General features: G+C 44.4%; 1 long non-coding RNA gene across 1 annotated transcript; it reads right to left on the reverse strand.

Moving 5' to 3' along the window:
* Positions 1-1,299: 1,299 nt before the first annotated feature.
* Positions 1,300-9,919, reverse strand: LOC131732118 (uncharacterized). Its single transcript, XR_009325268.1, has 2 exons — positions 8,754-9,919; positions 1,300-1,773 (listed from the first exon to the last, which is right to left on the reverse strand). It is a non-coding gene; the product is annotated as an uncharacterized LOC131732118 (long non-coding RNA).
* Positions 9,920-12,980: the final 3,061 nt, after the last annotated feature.

A 12,980-nucleotide genomic window follows, 5' to 3' on the forward strand; every position in this document is an offset into this window, starting at 1 on the left:
AGTGTTATTAGGGAATGTTGTGCTGTGTTTTCAAGCGCTTCAATGTGCTGCTCTGCAAGGTTTGGAGACAGAGGGTGCGTTCACGGAGATCAAGAGCAGCCGGAGATCAAGAGCAGCCGCCGCAGGAGAGGGATACCATGGTAAATAGGTTACCTATTTACCATGGTATCTCTCTCCTGGGTGCGTTGTGTTTTGGTGAGCAATAATGCAGGAAAGCAGCGGGCGGGATGGCGAGCTTGTCCTGCTGCTCCAACACAAGCTACCTTAAGAGCCGGTACGATGCGGGCAATGGGTGAAGTTCGTCAGGAGTACTGCATAAAAAAACGAGTGTGTTGTCGTGGCAGTTGGTGATCAAAGAAATAAAACAAAATAAAATCAATAAATAATAATGTCATAGACTTAAAGTCATACCTTTGAAGTCATAATGCATTACAAGTGTTATTAGGGAATGTTGTGCTGTGTTTTCAAGCGCTTCACTGTGCTGCTCTGCAAGGTTTGGAGACAGCGGGTGCGTTCACGGAGATGAAGAGCAGCCGGCGCAAAACACAAGGCACCCAGGGGAGAGATACCATGGTAAATAGGTTACCTATTTACCTATTTTTGTTTCGGCGAACGGTTTTGGTGAGCAGTAATGCAGGAAAGCAGAGGGAGGGATGGCGAGCTTGTCCTGCTGCTCCATCACAAGCTACCTTAAGAGCCGGTACGATGCGGGCAATGGGTGAAGTTCGTCAGGAGTACTGCATAAAAAAAACGAGTGTGTTGTCGTGGCAGTTGGTGATCAAAGAAATAAAACAAAATAAAATCAATAAATAATAATGTCATAGACTTAAAGTCATACCTTTGAAGTCATAATGCATTGCAAGTGTTATTAGGGAATGTTGTGCTGTGTTTTCAAGCGCTTCAATGTGCTGCTCTGCAAGGCTTGGAGACAGCGCGTGCGCTCACGGAGATCAAGAGCAGCCGGAGATCAAGAGCAGCCGCCGCAGGGGAGGGATACCATGGTAAATAGGTTACCTATTTACCATGGTATCTCTCCCCTGGGTGCGTTGTGTTTTGGTGAGCAATAATGCAGGAAAGCAGCGGGCGGGATGGCGAGCTTGTCCTGCTGCTCCAACACAAGCTACCTTAAGAGCCGGTACGATGCGGGTGTAGCCGGGGCGCTCCTCATTTCACAATTCTGTCCTGCGCTGGCTACCACTCGTGTATTTCTCTGCGTTGTGTTGTTGTGTGCAAAAGATTTCCCTGCCTGTCAGGCCAGCTATGGTGTGTTGTTCAGTGAAGGACACTAAGGCAGTGCAATGCTGATAATAAGTTCTTTAATCTTGTTCAGAACTGCAAAATATAATTAAAACAGAACAGAAAAACATCAGCTTCCACGTGTTTCTGGTCCTCTATTCCCTCCTCTCAGCCAAAAGAAAAGCAGACTGAAACTTTACACAAAACACGTTTTTTTCCTATGTTACAGCTTAAACCTATACTGTATATATTTCAAGATACGATCTACCGTTTCTTCTACATTTTTCAGATCGTCAGTAATCAAAAATACACAAAATAGTTACCATAACAATGTGGAACAAAACATACGCGTAATATGACTCATGAATCAGCCATTCTAACGAGTATTACTGCGATAATAAAATTAAAATACAATAACTAGCAGTTTAAACTAGCTTTCGCTTCTATTCATAACAACGGAGTTCAACATACCTGCAAAATATAATTAAAACAGAACAGAAAAACATCAGCTTCCACGTGTTTCTGGTCCTCTATTCCCTATTAGAAAAAGGAATACAGTGAACAATGTGTATCACACGTGGAAGGCTGTATCATTATCTGGCAAGCAAAAGCCACGTTGTTCAAAATAAATTAAATAACAACTTTATCAAAGGTTTAGAAGAATAAAACAACTGCTGTAGTGTTTTTCAAGTAGTACTATATATGTCACGCCATATTCTATTGATAATTAGACAGTCTTAATAATTTTAATTAAGTATTTTATTACCAGCACGAAGCTGTGCTTACCTCCTCTCAGCCAAAAGAAAAGCAGACTGAAGGAAGCCGAGTGATGACGTGATCATAAGGCGCCAAGAAGAACCAAAACGCCAATAAAAAATGCAGGCTGTTGAATCTCCCATCACAATAGATATACGAAACGCTATACAACTAACCAGGGATCAGAATTTTGGTGTAAATACACAAACGCCTTTCCGTTCCTGTTACATTCACCCCTCCTGAATTACACCAAAATCCTGTTCCCGAGCTCAACAATGAAAAACAAAAGTACAAGTATTTACCCTGGACACAGACTAGGCACAAGTTTACAAAAAGACCTTGTCTTTACTTCAGCTTAAAGCTACCTGCTTAACAGGTTCAAAGGAGCTGGAGGTTGATCAGGCCTCAAGTCCTTCTAGAATAATGTGGTGCCAGATACACCACATAACACTTGGCCTCCCCTTGCTTTGTCCCCAAAACTCACAGTAAAAAAAGGAAATTTAGAAAAAGAAATGGTTTAACAAAACCCAACTGAATTTTTCACGGCGCAGGACCTGAAATAGCCATTAACCTTTTCATTTACCCTTCAAATAACCTGAGTAATGACTGTGATGATTTGCTGACTGAACTGGCAATACCCTTCATAAGGGGCCTTTGAACCATGTTCTCAATAAGGCGGTTCACAGATTTCACTACTCTACCTGCTCGTGTTCTAACTGGACCAGTGACCATTTCTGGTTCCTGTCTAGGTACATTTGTTCTGGAACTGGCAGGTTCATCTGAGGGAACTGTTTCAGAGACAACCGATAAACTGTCATGGGCAATTGAGGTTCCTGTGTCAAGGATAAACTGTCGGGGACTGTCGGGTCTATCTAGCACACTTGAACCAGCAGTACTTTGAGCAGATGAAGAGGTTAAGTCACTTTCCAATTCCTGGGATCTTTGGTCCTTTGCACCTCCTGATCCATGTAGTATCCAAGAGCTTGTGCGATGTTCCGGAGCTTCGCTTTCCAGGGTGCTGATGAGATCCACAGACTGAGGTTCACATACTGAATCGATGCCTCTTTCAGTGTTTGTTCCAGAAGATGGATCTTCTCTGGGTAATTCAAGTGGCAGAAAGTTGACCTCTAGGAGCAGATTTCTGTGCACTACCTTAGTGTTCCCAGAGTCATCTGTAATTTTGTAAATATGAGTCTGCAGATTTCTATCAGTCACAGTATACAGTACAGGTTCCCACTTGTCTGCTAGCTTCCTTCTACCTCTTTCTCCCTTGTTTGCTAGAAGTACCCTATCCCCCTTACTGAGAAAGGTTCCTCTGGTTCTCTTATTATACTCTCGCGCCTGTCGCTGTTGTTCTTTGGAGGCATGCTGCTGAGCAATGCTCACTGCATTTTGGAGGTCTGTGATCAGTGACTCCACATAACTACTGTAATCAGTTACAATTGGGTCATTCAGGACTTGTCTGAACATAACATCAACTGGCAGTCTTGGAACGCGACCAAACATGAGATAAAATGGAGCATAACCTGTCGTCTCATGTACAGTTGAGTTGTAAGCGAATGTCAGAGTTTGTATCTGTTGTGGCCACTGGTGTTTGGCTCTCAATGGCAGTGTTCGGAGCATATTTCCCAAGGTCCGGTTGAACCTCTCCGTTCCTCCATTCCCCATTGGATGGTAGGCAGTAGTATGTGACTTGGCAACCCCTGACAGTCTGAGCAGCTCTGCTATCAGCTCACTTTCAAAGTTTGCTCCCTGATCAGAGTGTATTCTCTGAGGGAACCCATACACACAGAACACATTATCCCACAACTTTCTAGCAACTTGCTTTGCAGTTTGATTTCTGCAAGGGAATGCGTGGGCTAACTTTGTAAAATGATCAGTCACAACCAGAACATCCACAGATCGCTGCTTTCCGTCCTCAGCCGACCAAAAGTCGATGCACACTAACTCCATGGGAACAGAGGTCTTGATGCTCTCTAGTGGAGCTCGTGCTGCAGGTTCCGGTGTTTTTCCCAGAACACATCTTTGACAACATCTAACATAGTTCTTTACATCACTCTCCATGCCTGGCCAGAAGAACCTCTGTCTTGCAAGGTGTAGGGTCCTGGCCTGTCCTTGGTGTCCTGCCAAATCATGAATCCCAGACATTGCCTTCTCCCTCAAACTCACAGGTAGTACGTATTGGAACTTCTTCCGCCTACTCAAGGGATCCTTCGTCACTCTGTACAGAACTCCATCTTGGACTTTTAGTTTGTCCCACTGTTTAACCAGCATCAAGACCTTCGGGTCTTCACCATGCCTTTCTCGTCTGGAGGGTCTTCTCTGCCGATTCACAAATGGCATCACCTTTGAAATGACAGGGTCTAGTTGCTGGCAGCTCTGAAGTTCTTGCAGTGAAAGGACAGGTAAGACATCCTGTCCTGAGGGTAACAGCTGTTGAACGTGCTGGGCCAAATCTATTGCCCTGAATTGTGTAGCTTTCTCCCATTCAGTATGGGCTTCGCAGATAGCTTTGACTGCAGTTTGGCTGTATGAGCATGAGAAGTGAACTGGAGAGACCTCTTTCTGGATAGGGGCCTGCATGCTCACCTGATAAGACTGACACTTCCATCGGAATGCATCTTGCACAGCTTCTCCCTCCACCCCTTCAGCTTCGTCTATTAAACTGCGATACGGTTCTTGGAGTAGTCTTTGACTGACTGGTCTGGTAAATGGAACTCTGCTTAGTGCATCAGCTACAGTGTTCTTTCTTCCTGGGATGTGTTTCAGATCAAAGTTATAAGGAGCAAGCTTGGCCACCCAGCGCTGCTCACATGCATCGAGCCTTGGCTTTGTCATGATATATGTGAGTGGGTTGTTGTCCGTCCACACAGTAAAGTTATGACCATTCAACCAGTGGCTAAACTTTTCACACACACTCCATTTTAAAGCCAAAAACTCTAGCCTGTGGGCAGGATACCTTCGCTGTGCTCCACTCAGTGTCTTGCTTGCGAATGCTATAGGTCGTGCTCTGTCTTCCCCAGTTGCTATTTGGGAGAGTACAGCACCAAGTCCATCCAAGGAAGCATCTACTGAAAGAATGAATGGTTTCGCAAAATCTGGGTGGGCCAGAACCACACAATTTAACAGCTTTTCTTTGAGACAGAGAAAGGCACTATCACAATCTGGCATCCAGTCGGAAGCTGTGAGTTTTCTAAATGCACCTGGACCCCTCTTGTTACCAGCAGTTTTTCTACTCCTCTTTTGTCCTGCAGTGAGGGCAAACAGAGGCTTGGCAATTGAGGAGCAATCCGGGATAAAATGCTGGTAATAAAATACCATACCAAGAAAAGACTTTACTCTTCGTACAGAAGGAGTACAGCCATCTTCCTCCATCAAATCCTGCTTCGTCATGCTAGAAATTACTTCCACCTTCGCCGGATCCACTGACACTCCACTACAGTCAATGATGTGACCCAAAAACTTCACTGTGTCACGCATCAAGTGGCACTTCTTTGGAGCGAGTTTGAGGTTATTCTCCCTTAATCTCTGAAAGACCACTCTCAACCTACTCAATGACTCCTCTTCTGTGGGGCCGAATACAAGTAGGTCATCTAAGTAGCACAGAAGGCTGGTGAAGTTGAGGTCTCCAAAAATACTTAGCATCATTCGCATGAATGAAGCTGGGCTGTTACACAAGCCTTGGGGCATTCTGTTATACTCGTGCAAGCCCAATGGAGTGGTGAAGGCGGTGTATTTTTTATCCTCCTCACACATGGGGATGTTGTAAAATCCTGATGTGAGATCCATCGTGCTAAAGAAAGTGTTGCCTCCTAAGGCTGCCAAACAATCAGACTGATGTGGGAGTGGGTGGGCGTCCTTTAACGTCCGTGCATTCAACCACCTGAAATCTGTACAGATGCGAAGGCCTCCATCTTTCTTCCACACCATAACCAGGGGCGAAGCAAACTCACTGACAGACTTTCTAATTATTCCCTTCTCTTCCATCTCTGTGAGGACTTGTCTTAGCTTCTGGTAGTGTGCTGGGGGAACCCTTCTGTAGGGGAGACGGAATGGACGGTCATCAGTAAGACGGATGCGGTGCACAAACCCCTTAGCTTCTCCACAATCCAAAGGATGTTTAGAAAAAATGTCCTGGTATTCTGCTAATAACTGTACTAACTTCTCCTTGGATGAGCTAGTGACTTTACAAGCATCAATGTCAATATCGCCCAAGCCTAATCTTAAAAGTCTTTGCTTGAGATCAGCATCAGTGGCGCTACTGCCTGGAGAATGTCTCACAGAGGTGTCTTCATCTCCCCGACACATGCCTTGGAAGACATTCAAGTCCTCTGCAGCGAGACAGGGTGAGACGTCTGCCAGTTTGCAGTTTCTTTTCAGGATGATGGGCTTATCTAAGGGATTGGTGACCTTCACGGGAATCCACCGATCCCCCCACATAGGTGTGATCACTCTCCCTACGAGGATGTTACGTGGCACGGACTTGGATGTAGTGGGTTCTACTACTACTGTACTCCCCGGGGAAGTGGAAACACTGTTGGGCAATTTCCCCCAAACTAAATGTTCGTGTTTGGGAAGGAGAGTAACAGCTTGAGTTAGTTTAACCGTCCCAATTTTACTTGGCATCTCACTACCTCTCCACCGGGTCAGACTGGCCATCACGTCGAGAAACTGTTCGAGATCAGGGGACTGCAAACCTTCACTGGATATTAGCCTCCAGTAGTCATCACTTCTCTTCATTCGATGCATTATGTATTTGATGACGTTCGAACCCAAGATGAGCTCGTCTCGCTGGCCTGGCACTACTAGGGTAGGAACAACACAGTTAACACCATACAGTTGCAGCTGCAATTCATACATGCCTTTAGGATGTGCCTGTTTCCCACCACAACCAATTAAAACTATCTGTTCTGTTGATTGTTTCTTCTTTGGGAGAATACCCGCTACCAGCAGTTTCTGTTCTGATGCTTCACTGAGGGTGCAAGCCATAGAACCTGAGTCAAGCATGCCCTTAAGTTCAATTTGACCATTGACAATGACTGGTGCATAAAATAAATCACTAAATGGCTGCACTTTCTGCGAGCTCTGAACTATAACTTGGCACCCCTCCGGCGCTACTATGCATGAATTTGCATACAAGAGCTCTAAATCTTGTTCTTCATTGATGAGGGTTTGTTGCTCTTCACCCACATGTCCCCTCTCCAAATGTGGGTTTCCTAGTTTAACGGCTGCCCACTCTGGTGAGCACCGTCGGCCTGCCTCTCGTGGTACCTAGGTTTCCGTCCAAGACAGTCTCTCTTCCAGTGGCCTGGCATGAAACACTTTAAGCATAGGTCCTCCTGCCTACAATGAGACAGTGTAGAATGATCCGAGGCTCCACAGACTTTACAAGTTTTCATAGGGAAAGAGTGTGTACGGTTATACTGGCGCTGTGGAATCACTGCCGCTTGTGTCTTTTGCTCAAGTACACGATCTAGCAAACTTATTAAAGTCTGCATACAGTTACCATCTGTCTGAGAAGGAGTAGCAGGCACCTGTACAGATTGAGAAGTTGCTGTAGAAAAGCCAGCTGCTTCCAAATCTTTATATGTGGCTGTTTGCGCATGAACAGCAGCGTGTTTTACGGCTACAGGTTTTGGAGGTTTGGCTGTGGGTTGTGCCCTCTTTTCCCTCTGATTCTCGTCCAGCCGCTCTTGAACCTCACCAGCAGTCCACTTCTCAGCTGATTTGAATTTGAACACCCCTGCAAGAGATGGATCTGGACAGTGCTTGACAAACATCATCGCAACCTCACGACTGGGATCTTCAATGTTGCGGCCCTGCCTCCGCAGGCACTCTTCTGCAACGTCTACTGCCTTGTTCAGACGAATCCAGTAATCCATCACACTCTCTTCTGATGTTGGCAAAGTGTTATAAAAGTCTGCTAAGGGCATGCATGAGTAAGTCAGTTCACTAAAATGTTGCTTTAAGATGTCAAAGAGCAATTTGGGGTTCTGGGTGGGGTTCAAAGAAGGATTGCTGCGCAATTTAATCTTTACAATGTCTCTAGCTTTTCCCATCAGCCTAGCTAGTACTTCTTGTGACTGTTCCTGTACAGGAAACCTCCTTTTCCTCAGGTACAGATCCATGAGCTCCTGCCATTCGTGAACAGAATACTTATCAGAACCATCCCCCCTAAAGAATGGGGGTTCCTTGACATCAGACTGCATTACCAACTTAACACCAGCTAGATTTAACTCAGCAGGTTGTTGATTTTTCCCTGTGCCTTGTGAAACTGTGCTACCATCATCTCTGGTTCTAATATCGTTTTGTAACTGGGCAGTGATGGAATGGCTAATTTGCTGAGCTAATTGCGTGATAAGGTCACCTAAATCTGGGCAAGTAGTATTTTGACTCACTGTTGGGGAATCATCTTGCATACGGGTGGAACAAAATGGAGGTGTACCTAACCTACCTACACCTTTTTGTGGAGTTTGATCAAAATCCCTGAAAAACCTCCCCCTCCCAAACCCAAAATGACATTCAGATTCTTCGTCATTTAATTGAGCATTCTTCTCTCTGTCTATAATATGGGCCATTTCAAACAGATCTGTTACAATCGAACAATTGCAAAAATAATAATATAAATAATAATAATAATAATAATAATAATAGAAAAAAAATAACACAATTTACAATAATAAAACAAATATTTAGACTTAATACACTTTAATAAAATAATGTCCCTCACTGACACAACTTCAAATTTTCACATGGAATACCTGACCATCTCTAACTCTGACCAGAAGTAGGATGCAGCAACCTTCGGCGACCGAACTGGTGTCGATCCACTGCTGATGAATCCGAGTCACGGCACCAATGTAGCCGGGGCGCTCCTCATTTCACAATTCTGTCCTGCGCTGGCTACCACTCGTGTATTTCTCTGCGTTGTGTTGTTGTGTGCAAAAGATTTCCCTGCCTGTCAGGCCAGCTATGGTGTGTTGTTCAGTGAAGGACACTAAGGCAGTGCAATGCTGATAATAAGTTCTTTAATCTTGTTCAGAACTGCAAAATATAATTAAAACAGAACAGAAAAACATCAGCTTCCACGTGTTTCTGGTCCTCTATTCCCTCCTCTCAGCCAAAAGAAAAGCAGACTGAAACTTTACACAAAACACGTTTTTTTCCTATGTTACAGCTTAAACCTATACTGTATATATTTCAAGATACGATCTACCGTTTCTTCTACATTTTTCAGATCGTCAGTAATCAAAAATACACAAAATAGTTACCATAACAATGTGGAACAAAACATACGCGTAATATGACTCATGAATCAGCCATTCTAACGAGTATTACTGCGATAATAAAATTAAAATACAATAACTAGCAGTTTAAACTAGCTTTCGCTTCTATTCATAACAACGGAGTTCAACATACCTGCAAAATATAATTAAAACAGAACAGAAAAACATCAGCTTCCACGTGTTTCTGGTCCTCTATTCCCTATTAGAAAAAGGAATACAGTGAACAATGTGTATCACACGTGGAAGGCTGTATCATTATCTGGCAAGCAAAAGCCACGTTGTTCAAAATAAATTAAATAACAACTTTATCAAAGGTTTAGAAGAATAAAACAACTGCTGTAGTGTTTTTCAAGTAGTACTATATATGTCACGCCATATTCTATTGATAATTAGACAGTCTTAATAATTTTAATTAAGTATTTTATTACCAGCACGAAGCTGTGCTTACCTCCTCTCAGCCAAAAGAAAAGCAGACTGAAGGAAGCCGAGTGATGACGTGATCATAAGGCGCCAAGAAGAACCAAAACGCCAATAAAAAATGCAGGCTGTTGAATCTCCCATCACAATAGATATACGAAACGCTATACAACTAACCAGGGATCAGAATTTTGGTGTAAATACACAAACGCCTTTCCGTTCCTGTTACACGGGCAGTGGGTGAAGTTCGTCAGGAGTACTGCATAAAAAAACGAGTGTGTTGTAGTGGCAGTTGGTGATCAAAGAAATAAAACAAAATAAAATCAATAAATAATAATGTCATAGACCTAAAGCCATACCTTTGAAGTCATAATGCATTGCAAGTGTTATTAGGGAATGTTGTGCTGTGTTTTCAAGCGCTTCAATGTGATGCTCTGCAAGGTTTGGAGACAGCGGGTGCGTTCACGGAGATCAAGAGCAGCCGGCGCAAAACAAAAGGCACCCAGGGGAGAGATACCATGGTAAATAGGTTACCTATTTACCTATTTTTGTTTCGGCGAACGGTTTTGGTGAGCAATAATGCAGGAAAGCAGCGGGCGGGCGGGATGGCGAGCTTGTCCTGCTGCTCCAACACAAGCTACCTTAAGAGCCGGTACGATGCGGGCAATGGGTGAAGTTCGTCAGGAGTACTGCATAAAAAAACGAGTGTGTTGTCGTGGCAGTTGGTGATCAAAGAAATAAAACAAAATAAAATCAATAAATAATAATGTCATAGACTTAAAGTCCTACCTTTGAAGTCATAATGCATTGCAAGTGTTATTAGGGAATGTTGTGCTGTGTTTTCAAGCGCTTCAATGTGCTGCTCTGCAAGGTTTGGAGACAGCGGGTGCGTTCACGGAGATCAAGAGCAGCCGGAGGTCAAGAGCAGCCGCCGCAGGGGAGGGATACCATTGTAAATAGGTTACCTATTTACCATGGTATCTCTCCCCTGGGTGCGTTGTATTTTGGTGAGCAATAATGCAGGAAAGCAGCGGGCGGGATGGCGAGCTTGTCCTGCTGCTCCGTCACAAGCTACCTTAAGAGCCGGTACGATGCGGGCAATGGGTGAAGTTCGTCAGGAGTACTGCATAAAAAAACGAGTGTGTTGTCGTGGCAGTTGGTGATCAAAGAAATAAAACAAAATAAAATCAATAAATAATAATGTCATAGACCTAAAGCCATACCTTTGAAGTCATAATGCATTGCAAGTGTTATTAGGGAATGTTGTGCTGTGTTTTCAAGCGCTTCAATGTGCTGCTCTGCAAGGCTTGGAGACAGCGCGTGCGTTCACGGAGATCAAGAGCAACCGGAGATCAAGAGCAGCCGCCGCAGGGGAGGGATACCATGGTAAATAGGTTACCTATTTACCATGGTATCTCTCCCCTGAGTGCGTTGTGTTTTGGTGAGCAATAATGCAGGAAAGCAGCGGGCGGGATGGCGAGCTTGTCCTGCTGCTCCAACACAAGCTACCTTAAGAGCCGGTACGATGTGGGCAATGGGTGAAGTTCGTCAGGAGTACTGCATAAAAAAAACGAGTGTGTTGTCGTGGCAGTTGGTGATCAAAGAAATAAAACTAAATAAAATCAATAAATAATAATGTCATAGACCTAAAGCCATACCTTTGAAGTCATAATGCATTGCAAGTGTTATTAGGGAATGTTGTGCTGTGTTTTCAAGCGCTTCAATGTGCTGCTCTGCAAGGTTTGGAGACAGCGGGTGCGTTCACGGAGATCAAGAGCAGCCGGCGCAAAACAAAAGGCACCCAGGGGAGAGATACCATGGTAAATAGGTTACCTATTTACCTATTTTTGTTTCGGCGAATGGTTTTGGTGAGCAATAATGCAGGAAAGCAGCGGGCGGGATGGCGAGCTTGTCCTGCTGCTCCAACACAAGCTACCTTAAGAGCCGGTACGATGCGGGCAATGGGTGAAGTTCGTCAGGAGTACTGCATAAAAAAAACGAGTGTGTTGTCGTGGCAGTTGGTGATCAAAGAAATAAAACAAAATAAAATCAATAAATAATAATGTCATAGACCTAAAGCCATACCTTTGAAGTCATAATGCATTGCAAGTGTTATTAGGGAATGTTGTGCTGTGTTTTCAAGCGCTTCAATGTGCTGCTCTGCAAGGTTTGGAGACAGCGGGTGCGTTCACGGAGATCAACAGCAGCCGGCGCAAAACAAAAGGCACCCAGGGGAGAGATACCATGGTAAATAGGTTACCTATTTACCTATTTTTGTTTCGGCGAACGGTTTTGGTGAGCAATAATGCAGGAAAGCAGCGGGCGGGATGGCGAGCTTGTCCTGCTTCTCCAACACAAGCTACCTTAAGAGCCGGTACGATGCGGGCAATGGGTGAAGTTCGTCAGGAGTACTGCATAAAAAAACGAGTGTGTTGTCGTGGCAGTTGATGATCAAAGAAATAAAACAAAATAAAATCAATAAATAATAATGTCATAGACCTAAAGCCATACCTTTGAAGTCATAATGCATTGCAAGTGTTATTAGGGAATGTTGTGCTGTGTTTTCAAGCGCTTCAATGTGCTGCTCTGCAAGGTTTGGAGACAGCGGGTGCGTTCACGGAGATCAAGAGCAGCCGGCGCAAAACAAAAGGCACCCAGGGGAGAAATACCATGGTAAATAGGTTACCTATTTACCTATTTTTGTTTCGGCGAACGGTTTTGGTGAGCAATAATGCAGGAAAGCAGCGGGCGGGATGGCGAGCTTGTCCTGCTGCTCCAACACAAGCTACCTTAAGAGCCGGTACGATGCGGGCAATGGGTGAAGTTCGTCAGGAGTACTGCATAAAAAAACGAGTGTGTTGTCGTGGCAGTTGGTGATCAAAGAAATAAAACAAAATAAAATCAATAAATAATAATGTCATAGACTTAAAGTCATACCTTTGAAGTCATAATGCATTGCAAGTGTTATTAGAGAATGTTGTGCTGTGTTTTCAAGCGCTTCAATGTGCTGCAAGGTTTGGAGACAGCGGGTGCGTTCACGGAGATCAAGAGCAGCCGGAGATCAAGAGCAGCCCCCGCAGGGGAGGGATACCATGGTAAATAGGTTACATATCTCTCCCCTGGGTGCGTTGTGTTTTGGTGAGCAATAATGCAGGAAAGCAGCGGGCGGGATGGCGAGCTTGTCCTGCTGCTCCAACACAAGCTACCTTAAGAGCCGGTACGATGCGGGCAATGGGTGAAGTTCGTCAGGAGTACTGCATAAATAAAAACGAGTGTGTTGTCGTG

The sequence above is a fragment of the Acipenser ruthenus genome, unplaced genomic scaffold (assembly GCF_902713425.1).
Source record: "Acipenser ruthenus unplaced genomic scaffold, fAciRut3.2 maternal haplotype, whole genome shotgun sequence".
Classification (NCBI taxonomy): Eukaryota; Metazoa; Chordata; class Actinopteri; order Acipenseriformes; family Acipenseridae; genus Acipenser; species Acipenser ruthenus.